The 12,383-nt window shown below is 40.4% G+C and overlaps 1 protein-coding gene across 5 annotated transcripts in view; it reads right to left on the minus strand.

Annotated features, from left to right (window-relative positions):
• Positions 1–12,383, minus strand: part of pard3aa (par-3 family cell polarity regulator alpha, a) — an 858,224-nt gene that overhangs the window by 455,015 nt on the left and 390,826 nt on the right. The window lies entirely within an intron of this gene.

The raw sequence follows: 12,383 nt of genomic DNA on the forward strand, positions 1-12,383 counted from the left end.
AAAGAAAATCCAAAGCATAAATAGTCCAGCAAAGGATAATGTCAAACAATAAAAGAAAAAAAGGAGGAATCCTGCCAAGTTTGAACTTTTATAGTGAATACATATGTTTCAAAAATGCTTGCTTTGCAAAAGTGACCTGCAAGACAATAAGGTGATGGCAATACAAGAAATCCAAAAATATGGTCCATGAACTTTGCCAAATTTTCCACTCATGCTTTGGTTACGGAAACAATTCAAGAGGAAATACAAGGAGGACGTAAAACAACTTTTCTTTATATATCAATTTAGCAATACAGATAAAGGAAACTTGAGGAGAGAATTCATCAACATGGAAGCAAAACAGTTGAAGGAACAGCCATTGACGATGGGAGAAGCAGAGGTTTATGATTCCAAAGCTCAAGGGAATGCAGTTGCAGACCTAAACTCCTACAGTAACTCTCCCTAATAAGGTATTTAAAGAATAAATAAAGTCTACTATACTTTAAATACATAAGCTTACTTCTCTTCAGAATTTCACAGCAAAACTTGCATATACTTCATTACCAAAATCACATTTGGAACCAACCACTATGAATAACATCATAAAGATCTAGACTGACTGAACCTCCCCATTCTTCCTTTTAGTAAATGCATTTAAGTTTTCTGTATATGTTGGCCAGCCACTTAGATCAAGAACAAGTAGAAATATTCAATAACCTATTCTCCAACAGTACCATTGGACCTCTTCTGAAGATTTCTTTCCTCATTTTTCTTTTTCCTATCATTTAGAAAAAGTTCAGCAAATGCTTGTCTGGCTAACGATGCCCACTTCCAGTGAATGGATACAAAAATATCTTGGGTGGCCATGAATGCATTTTTGAATCAAATTATGTTAATGGTATATCAGAGGGAGACAAATACTTGGACTTTGTTAGTACTGCTCAAACTCAATGTCAGCTAGTGCTTTAAAGTAACTAATTTGAGGTATGATTCGGAGATACCGGTGTTGGACTGGGGTGTACAAAGTTAAAAATCACACAACTCCAGGTTATAGTCCAACAGGTTTAATTGGAAGCACACTTGCTTTCGGAGCGACGCTCCTTCATCAGGTGACAATCATCTGATGAAGGAGCGTCACTCCGAAAGCTAGTGTGCTTCCAATTAAACCTGTTGGACTATAACCTGGCGTTGTGTGATTTTTAACTTAACTTGAGGTAGTAATACTTCTAAAAATAAGAATATGCACAGATCTGAGCACTTCAAAATAATTGATTGATGGAAGTGAAGATAACATGACTTCCAATTAAATCCTGCTGAAGAAATTTTTATCTCTCAGACTGCAGAACAACCTTCAGACAAATCAATTCCACAATGTGGTGCTATGTACAATCTACGCATTCTGATGTAGTTATTTCGGCTTGCACATTTCCAGTTCTTAGCAGCAAGGTTTCCCCATGGAAACGTAGGGCAATGTCATCATACGAGATTCAATTTATTTTATTCATCCATCAAGGCTGTGCCAGCATTTGGTGCCCATCCCAAACTGCCTTCCAGGAGTTGGAGGTGAACTGCTGCCATTCATTTGTAGGTACATCAATCACAGAGATAAGAATGGGAATTTCAGGATTTTATCCCACTGATAGTGGAAGAACAGTGATGTGGTTCCAAGTCAGGATGATGCATGGTTTGGAGGGGAACCTTCAGTTGATGCTGTTCCCATGAATCAGCTGCCCTTGTCAATCTAGACGGCAGAAACCACAGTTTGGAAGATGATATCAAATGGCTTTGGCAAACAACTGCAGTACATCTTGTATAGAATAAATAATGCTGTCCCTGTACATCAGTCATGGAAGTAGATGAGATTTAAACTAATGGGTTGGGTGCCAATAAAGCAGGCTGCTTTGACCTGGGTCATGTCAAGATTCTTGAGTTTTATTTGAGCTGCACTTACCCAGGTAAGTTAAGAGCATTCCATGACATTCTGATTTGTGCCTAGTCGATGATGAGATAACACGGTGGAGACAGGAAGTGAGCTACTCAATACAAAATTCTCAGCTTCTGGTCAGCTCTCATAAACACTGTATTTTTGTGGCTGACCATTAAGCTTTCTGGTTAACAGTCACTCAGGATGGTTATGGTGGGGAATTGGGTGATGGTGATACTATTGAATTTCATGGGGAGATTGTTAGATTCTCCAAGTTGCAGATGGTCACTGCCTGACACTTGTACGATATCTTCTAATGAAGGAAAATGCCGCTCCTCCCTGGTCTGGTCTGCGTGTGATTCCAAATCCATGGCAGTGTGGTTGACTGTTAACTGTTATTGGCAACATGGAGGGAAAGATGTCTCACAGCTGGTCAACAGACTGGCACTGCCACATTCACAGAATCATACTTATAAAGGCCCAGTCAACAACATCATCCTGTTCCACCAGGAGATCTTTCACACTGATTCGCATTCCCTTAAATTTTGCCCAAGTTTCTTGACTTCAAGAGTATTCATTCTCACTGCACCTCAGGATTTCAGTTTTGAACCAAAGCTGTATTGAGGTTTGTAGCTAAGTGGTCCCAGCTGATAGCAAACTGAACACAAGTGGGCAGGTTATTGCAGTGGAATTGTCGCTTGGTGACAGATTTGATGACATCATCTATCAGTTTGCTAATGAGACAATAATAGGCCAGATGGGAAGGGTCTTTGCAGACAAGAAGTATCGGGGCAATTTTCCAACTTGCTGAGCCAATTCTCCAATTCATGTGCTGTAGCTGTACTGGAAAAGCTTGGCTAGGACAGCAGTTAACTCTGGAGCAGAAGTCTTCAATTGCTAGCATACTGTCGGCACCATAAATTTTGCAGCATCCAGTAGCTTCAGCCATGTCTTGACTATAATGTACAGATAAAGGAATTAACTAAAGACTGGCATCTGTGATGATACGACCTCAGTAGAAGGCAGAGAAGGGTCAATCACTGGGGACTTTCATCTAAAAATGGTTGCACTTTATCACTCTAATAATTTGCACTCTGAAGGCATATCTACTATCATGCATACACTACCATCGGCGAAAATAGTGAATTTGACAGGATACGTGTGATAAGATTAGATTAGGGCTAATCTCATTGAATAGGCAAGAGACTTTGGGGCTGACCAACCTACTGCTGTGTCTGTTTTCTTAACCATTCTAACAAAAGCCTAAGTTATCCCAATTTATCCAGTGAGTGGTTAAAATTATGTCTCCACAAGGTCTTCGGAATGATCCATGGTCTGCATAAAGCTGTTCAATGTGGCCCTTGTGTGGAATCATAACAAATCACTGCTTTGAAAGGACAGAAGTAACAACCTATTATGTAAAAAGATCTGTTGAAACTGAAGAATGATAGAATGGAGGGGAAAAAGATGAAGGGAAGACAAAATAAAGACTTGCACTTGTAAAGTCCCTTTCATGACCTTAGGATGCCTGAAAGAGCTTCACTCCAATGAAATAATTTTGATATGCAGACACTATTGCAGTGAAGGAAACAGTGTACAGTCAGCTCCCGCACACACTAATATTATCTGCTTCAATGGTATTGGTTGAGTGCTATGTATTGACACCAGCCGCATGCACTCTGTATACAGCAATCATTTATGTTTACCTAAGGGGGCAAGAGAAGCCTTGGTTTAATATCTAATAGAAAAAAAAACTTGCATTTTTATGGTGTTGCATCTCATGCTTCAGAAATGACACAGAAGTGTTTCAGTTTTTCGGGAAAGCAGCAGCTGAATAGTATATAATCATGCCTGACAAACAGGGCAGTTAATACTTTGTTTCAGGAGAGCTGGCCAAGAATAAGAACTTGCCACTTTACCTTTCATAGAATCATTGGTCCTTTAACACATTCCTGGTTTACTCCAACAAGCAGAGTATACTTCAATTCTGCATGCAATCTGAAGAATTGTACATCTAACAATTCAGTGATCAGTGTTATACTGATGGTATGGGCCAGATGAAGTGTGCAAATTGGGAATGGGGATTTAAAAAAAACAACCTTCTGACGAGAAGCAATAAAATATGGAACAATTGTGGAAAGAGGCAGATATCTCCTTCAAATAAATTTGTTGCACAATGCTATTTTTAAACAAAAAATGCAAATGCCCTGCTGTACATTTATTTGTATAGAATTGTAATATTTTAAATTGAAATATTACAAGCATGAGGCTGACAGATCAAAATCAACTATTTATTTTTCCTTTTGTAATCTGTATCTATGTCCTTAAGTTATAATATGCAAGTCATAATTGAGTATTAATGTTAAGAAAGTGTAATTCAAGCAGTCGAGTTTTTGAAATTCATTGCAAACAACTAGTCTTTTTTTTATTTTATGTTGCAGAATTATCCTCCAGAAACCAGCAAAGAGCAGTGGTGCAGCTTCAGTCATACTAATATGCAGGAAACGTAAATGTGCAGTTTTTTATTCGTGAAAATTTACATGAAAAGATTGCAATCAAGGAAGTGATTTTTGAGATGTATTTTAGGGATTTTCAGATCATTAAAAGCATAAGTGATTTAATTCATTTAGATATAGAGCAGCTGCTCCAGTCTTTAAATGAAAAATAATAAGATAGAGATTCAAATATGAAACAGGAACAGAAGTTGATTTCCAAGGACCATTCACTCATCACCACTATACTCATTGATTTACATTAACTACCAGTTCTCAATATTATAATATCATGCTTGTTTCCCAATTCCTCCCCAGTTTCCTGCCACCTTACAATGCTGCAATTGTCTCAAGTCACACAATGTCCAAATATCAGAGTTCCTCATGTACCTGTTTCTTAACACCCAAATTTAATCCCAGTGCCATATTACATTAAACAAGATATGTGAATACAAAACTTTCTTCAGTGCATCAATTACATCATTGGTGCTGTTTCCCTTTCTCGCTTGGAATTGCAAAAATTTATTAATTTCACTTCAAATTTCCATCATGCTCTCACCTTCAACTAGTCTACCTCTGACTCCTCCTCTCCCTTCTTCGACACGGTTATCCATTTTTGAGGATAGGCTGACCACTGATATCCACTACAAACCCATTGATTCCCACAATTATCTCAACTTTACATCCTCGCACCTTGCTTTCTGTAAAGACTATTCCATTCTCCCAGTTTCTTTCAGTCATATCATGTTCTGATGATGCCACCTTCTCTAGGAAGGCTCAGAAATATCTGTTTTTTTCCTTAACTGAGAATTTCCCCCTGCCATGGTTGACAGGGCCCTGAGCCATGTCATCTCTTACACTTCTGCCCTCACCTCTTCTCTCCATTCCCATAATATCAAAAGGGACCCCTGGTCATTACTTTCCAATTCATCAGCCTCCACACCCAAAGGATCTTTAGTCAATATTTTCATTAACAGACACACATTTCTCCCCATATTTCTTGTCAGTATTTCGCAGTGACCATTCCCCCTGCTCCACTCCCAACACTTCTGCCCGCAATACCAGAAGGTACAACATCTGCCTATTCACCTCCTACCTCATCACTATTCGCGGCCAGATACTCACCTTCCAGGTGTTGCAACTAAAGTCAGGGAAGAAGAAAAGCCAGGGAGGGGATAATAGGGAGTATAAGTGGATGAAAATGTTGGCTGTACTGCAAGCAACTGATGTCATGACAAGGTCTGGGGCATGGGAGTGGATAAAAGACCTAGGTCAAGTTCAAGCTCTCAAATTATTGAGAGAGGGAGAGGGAGAGGGAGAGGGAGAGGGAGAGAGAGAAAGGTTGTAGGTTTCCAAGTGGTAAATGAGATGCTATTCTTCCAGTTTGCGGTGATCGTCACTGCAGCAGGACTGAGCCAGGGAATGGTGGCATGGGAACAGGCAAAAGTGAGGATTGCAGATACTGGGAGATTAGAGTTGAGAGTGTGGCACTGGAAAACTCATAGCAGGTCAGACAACATCTGAGGAGCAGGAGAATCGACTTCACAGGCAAAAGCCATTCATCAGAAACAGACTAGGCCCCCTCAAAATATTTTAAGGGGGTAGCCCAGAGCCGAAGCTTTTTCTGGTAAATGTGAAGTGTCCGTTGCAAATTCAATGCAACTGGTCAAAATACTTGATATTAAGCAAATAATTTATTTAACACTATAGTTAAAATGCAACCAATGCAAGAGGAATTTAGAATAACTTAACGCTATTGGAAAACTTAACAGAATAATAGATACAGTAACTATTATTAATTAACTGTTCCAATATAGTAACATCCCATAAACACACCCTGAATTTGTCTTTTTGCCAAGGGAAGAGATTCTCACAAAGAGGTCTCTCATCTGGGAGGGGGGAAAAACATTGAGAAAATTCAGAGAGAGTAGCAGCTAGGAGACATTTACTAAAGCTTCTAACTCTTTTGAGATCCCAATAGCTTCTGCTTAAAGTGAAATCTAAAAACACAGAAATCCTGATCTGAGAGTTGGCCATACCCATTCAGGCTGTTTAAAAAAACGCAAGGCCTGCCAAGCTGCTTACTCGAGTGGTTCTGGTGGACTGTTTGATGCCTCTGTCTTTCAATCTCTCTTCAAAACAAAAACCTAGACAAAATAACTTCAAGTCACAGCTTCATCGTATTAGTAGCAATATTCCCCTTGTATGCCTCAATTTTTTCCTCTCGCTCTCTCTGGACTCTGTCTCCACTCATCTTCTCACTCCTTCACTTTCTTTCCCCTCACTACCCTGTCATCAGCCTAAATATCTCTTTTTCCTGGCTTCCATTTCTTCTCTCGACTCAAGATAGAACATGGAACATAGAAAAGTACAGTAAAGAACAGGCCCTTTGGCCCACGATATTGTGCCAAGGATTATTCCTAATCTAAAATAAAATAACCAAACCTACACACTCCTCAATTCACTGCTGTCCAGGTGCATGTCCAAAAGTCGCTTAAATGTCTTTAATGACTCTGCTTCCACCACCACCACTGGCAATGCATTCCATGCGCTCACAACTCTCTGCATAAAGAACCTGTCTCCTTCATATCTTCCTCCTAACACCTGAAAACCAAAACCCCGCATGCCAGTCAATCCTGCCCTGAGGCTATCGACTCTATCCATACCTCTCATTACATTGTATACCTCGATCAGGTCACATCTCTTCTTCCTCCTCCTCTCCAGAGAGAAAAATCTGAGCTTTGTCAATCTCCCTTTGTAAGACAAGCTCTCCAGTCCAGGCAGCATCCTGGTAAATCTTCTTTGCACACTCTCCAAAACCTCCGCATCTTTCCTATAATAGGGCGACCAAAACTGGACACAATATTCGAAGTGTGGTTTCACCAGGGTTTTGTGGAGCTGCAGCAAAACCTCACAGCTCTGAAACTCGATACCCCGATTAATGAAAGCCAAAATACCATATGCTTTCTGAACAACCTTATCCACTGGGGTGGCAACTTTGAAAGATCTATGCATTTGAACACCAGATCCCACTGTTCCTCCACACTGCCAAGAATCCTGTCTTTAATCCTATATTCAGCATTCAAGTTTGACCTTCCAAAATGCATCACTTCGCATTTATCCAGATTGAACTCCACCTGCCATCTCACAGCTCAGCTCTGCATCCTGTCTATGTCGAGCTGCAGCCTGCAATAGCCCTCGATACGATCAACGGCACCTCCAACCTTTGTGTCATTGGAAAACTTAATAACCCACCCCCCCAACATCCTCATCCAAGTCATTTATAAAAACTACAAAGAGCAGAGGCCCAAGAATAGAGCCCCGCGGGACGCCATTTACCACTGACTTCCAGGCAAAATACTTTCCATCTACAACCACTCTCTGCCTTCTGTCGGCAGACCAATTCTGAATCCAGACAGCCAAATCTCCCTGTATCCCATATCTCCTGACTTGATGATTTAGCCTACCATGGGGAACCTTATCAAATGCCTTGCTGAAGTCCATATACACCACATCCACTGCTCAACCTTTGTCAATGTGTCTTGTCACCTCCTCAAAGAACTCAATAAGATTTGTGAGGCATGACCTGCCCCTCTCAAAACCATGCTGACTGCCTTTAATCACGCTATGCTTTTCCAAATAGTCATAAATCCTATCCCTCAGAATTCTTATCAAAATCTTGCTGACCACTGACTGGTCTGTAATTGCCAGGGATTTCCCTATTACCCTTCTTGAAAAGAGGAACAACATTCGCCTCCCTCCAATCCTCTGGTACGACCCCCATGGAGAGTGAGGAAGCAAAGATCTTCACCATCAGCAATATTAATTCTGTTTTCTCTCCATAGATGTTGCCAAACCTACTGTGCTGAAATTTCTGTTTACGTTTTGTAAATATAATTTCTGTAATTGAGCTGTTGCTCACTTTCTTGAGCTTCTGCAACCAATCAATTAGAGAATGGCTGACCTCTGCTTACCCACCTTTGATCCATCTCCCTCAAAGCCTTCACTGCTGAAAATCTGCTGAGCTCTGACTTGAAAATTTCAATTGTCGCAGCATTCACAGCTTTGACTTATGAATTTGTGCTTCATCATTTCACTCCCAAAAGGCTGGGTTCTAATTTTAATTCTAATTGTTCAGAATTTCTCACTAATAGTACAAAGAAACAGTTAAGTTCTTATGAAATTTTAGACGACTAAATTAATATCACCCCTCAACTGCACAAACTCAAAGGAATGGAAGCCAAGTTTATGCAACCTATCCTTATAATCTGACTCAAAGCCCTGAGTCTTGTGAATCTTTCTTGTGAACCGGTATTACACTTGTTCCAAAATCAATGCCACAGATATTGATAACTTACAAGATAATACATGGCTTGGAAAGGGTGGACGCTAAGAAATTGTTTCCGTTAGGCGAGGAGACTAGGACCCATGGGCACAGCCTTTGAATTGGAGAGGGCAAATTCAGAACAGAAATGCGGAGACAATTCTTCAGCCAGAGAGTGGTGGGCCTGTGGAATTCATTGCCGCGGAGTGCAGTGGAGGCCGGGACGCTAAATGGCTTCAAGGCCGAGATTGATAAATTCTTGATGTCTTAAGGAATTAGAGCTACGGGGAGAATGATGGTAAGTGGAGTTGAAATGCCCATCAGCCATGATTAAATGGCGGAGTGGACTCGATGAGCCGAATGGCCTTACTTCCACTCCTATGTCTTATGGTCTTATATCCTTCCTATTGTGTGGGGCTCAAAATTAGATAGGTATTCCTGATGGATTTTCCAATCAAAGTTCTGCACAATTGAAATTAAACTTCCTTATTTTTGAACTCAAACCCTTTTATGACAAGGGCCAGAATTTAGCTTTTTGGATTCCTTTTTGCACTTAGCTTTTAGAGATTGCTATACTTGGACAACTAAACATCTTCATTTCTCCAGAGCTTCAGGATTTTTGCATTATTAAAACAAATACATTTTGCCTTTCTTAAATTCTTCCCAATTTCCTATGTAGATATTTATCTTATTTAATCTGTCTATGACCCTTGGGTAGTTCCTGTTCCTACTGACACAACTTATTGACTTCCCTCAATTAGTGTCAACTGCAAATTTATATCCACAACTTTCTACTCTATCATTGATACTGTAATGAAAACCTAAGGTTCCAGCACAGATTTTATTTAATCTTACTTTGTACTTGTATTGCGAAGCAGAACTACAAAGTGCACAATGTCCAACAGAGGAGAAAACAAAAACTCTTCACTTCCCACACAGCAGCAGCAATCGCCAACAGTTCAAAAGCTTTTGTAAAAATTCGGGTGAAGAACCGTTGGTTCGTTAGATATTGTAATCGGAGAATCGACGTTTCAGGCATGAGCCCTTCTTCAGGAATGAGGAGAATGTGCCAAGCAGGCTAAGATAAAAGGTAGGGAGGAGGGACTTGGGGGAGGGGCGTTGGAAATGCGATAGGTGGAAGGAGGTTAAGGTGAGGGTGATAGGCCGGAGTGGGGGTGGGGACGGAGAGGTCAGGAAGAAGATGTTTTCAGAGATTTCTAGTTTAATGTGGTTTAGTACGAAATTGTACCAGAAGAAGGATAATCCAGCAATTACAATCTATTCAATTTAACATTAATGCTGAGAAAGCTTGTGGAAACAATTCTGTAAGAGGAAATTAACAGTACTTGGACAAGCTTCAGATAATAAAGAACTGGTTTGGATTTGTTAAGATTAAAGTGACTGAGTTCAACGGTGAAAATTGTGCATAGTACTTTCAAAGGACATTTATTAAAGTACCACATGATATGTTTGTTAGCAAAACTGAAGCCTAAGAGATAGTGTGTATAACCAGAGGACACAGAAGGCAAAAGAATCAAAGGACACTGCAAGTTTTGGTTTTAATGCAATTGCTTATAATTTGGATGCATTCTTGGATAGAGCAGTCGAAATATTCAATAGTCGTACCAATCAAAGAGACTGATGAACTTGAAACCCTGCCCTATACAGGACAATGGACTATTGGGTTGAATCCAATGGAGAATTATAAAAAGTAGTGTACAATTGTTAATGTGGATAAAGAGTTACTACATGCTGTACCACGGAAGTTAATTTTAAAAAATCAAAATTACCCACAAGCATATCTTGGAAATACTTGAAGCTGTTATCATTTTAGGAAAAGACATGACTGTGTAGGTATGGCATGATTTGGAGATGCTGATGTTGGACTGGGGTATACAAAGTTAAAAATCACAACACCAGGTTATAGTCCAACAGGTTTAATTGGAAGCACTAGCTTCTGGAGCACCGCTTCTTCATCAGGTGGACACGTAGCATCGATAAGTAAATAAGAGGTAAACAGCGGCAAAAACAAAAACACAGGTACAGGTGAATGCTAAGAATTTGAGAGATCATTCAGCATTCTAACAACAGTAGGGTAGAAACTGTTGCAAAACTAGCTAGTGCATGTGTTCCGGCTTCTGTGCCTTCTCCTCGATGACAGAGGTTGTAGAAAAACATTACCAGGGTGAGATGGATCTTTGACAATGCTGGTGGCCTTTCCTTGACAGCTGGCCTGGTAGATGGATTCTATAAATGGGAGGTTGGCCTTTGTGATTGTCTGGGCCAAGTTCACCACTCTCTGTAACCGTCTCCGATCTTGAATGTTACAGTTGCCGTACTAGATAGGGATACATCCAAACAGAATGCACTCAATGGCGCATCTATTAAAATTGGCAAGGTATTCGCCGTCATGCCGAATTTCCTCAGCTGCCTGAGGAAGAAGAGGTTGTTGGGCCTTTGTAGCCAGTGCGTCCACATGAAAAGTCCAAGAAAGCTTGTTGTGGATGACAACTCCCAGGAGCTTGATACTCTCCACTCGTTCTACCTCAGTGCTGTTAATGTGTAGGGGGGCATGAGTAACGTTCCATCGAAAGTCAATAATGAGTTCCTTGGTTTTGCTGGCATTAAGAGCTAGGTTGTTCTCAGTGCATCATTTTTCCAGGTCTTCCACCTCCCGTCTGTAGTCTGTTTCATCGCCATCTGAGATTCAACCAACTATGGTGGTGTCATCAGTGAACTTGTAAATGGCATTAGTCTGGTATGTGGCAAAGCAGTCATGGGTATACAGCGAGTACAGTAGGAAGCTGAGTATACATTCCTGGGGGGCTCCAGTGTTGAGTGTTAGTGAGAATGAAATATTGTCCCCAATCTTCACTGATTGTGGCCTGTGGGTCAGGAAACTGAGGATCCAGTTGCAGAGAGTGGGGCTTAGTCTGAGATCACTAAGTTTACTAATCAGTCTCAAGGGGATATGTTGAAGGCTGAACTGTAGTCAATGAGTAGGATTCTTACGTAGCTGTTCTTGGCGTCAAGATGGTTCTAAATGACCAAGTTTATCGTAAAAGGAGATAAAAACATTATATTCTTTTATTAAAATTAGCGGCCTTTTTGTGACTATTTTTAGTGACTGACCACCACAATTACCAAATTGTAAAATTAAAACTTATGGTCTATCAAGCCATGTTTTAGCTTAGGATCAAACTTGTCCAGTAATATCATCGCCAGGATTATAATGTATGTCATGACTGTGTGTGGACCTTACAATGTGAAAATTGGCTTCTTCATCTGCCTATATAACAATGGTACAGGTGGTGGCATAGTGGTAATGTTACCAGACCAGTAGCCCAGAACCCCATGTTAGTATTCTGGATCATGGGTTCAAATCTCATCATGGCAGATGGTGAAACTGAAATGGAATTTTAAAAATCTGGACTTCAACAACTGGTCTAATGCAATAATGAAACCACTGCCAATTGTTGTGAAATTTCATCTGGATTACGAATGACCTTTTGGAAAGGAAATCTGCCATCCTTACCTGGTCTGGCCTACGTGCAACTCCAAACTGCAGAGTAATACGGTTATTCACCTGCCCTCTGGGAAATTAGAATAAATGCTGGTCCAGCCAGCAAGGTCCATATCCCACAAATGAATTAAGATAATGCAA

Source organism: Chiloscyllium plagiosum, unplaced genomic scaffold (genome assembly GCF_037043375.1).
Source record: "Chiloscyllium plagiosum isolate Xiang-an unplaced genomic scaffold, Cpla_swu_hap1 HiC_scaffold_5, whole genome shotgun sequence".
NCBI classification, from domain to species: domain Eukaryota; kingdom Metazoa; phylum Chordata; class Chondrichthyes; order Orectolobiformes; family Hemiscylliidae; genus Chiloscyllium; species Chiloscyllium plagiosum.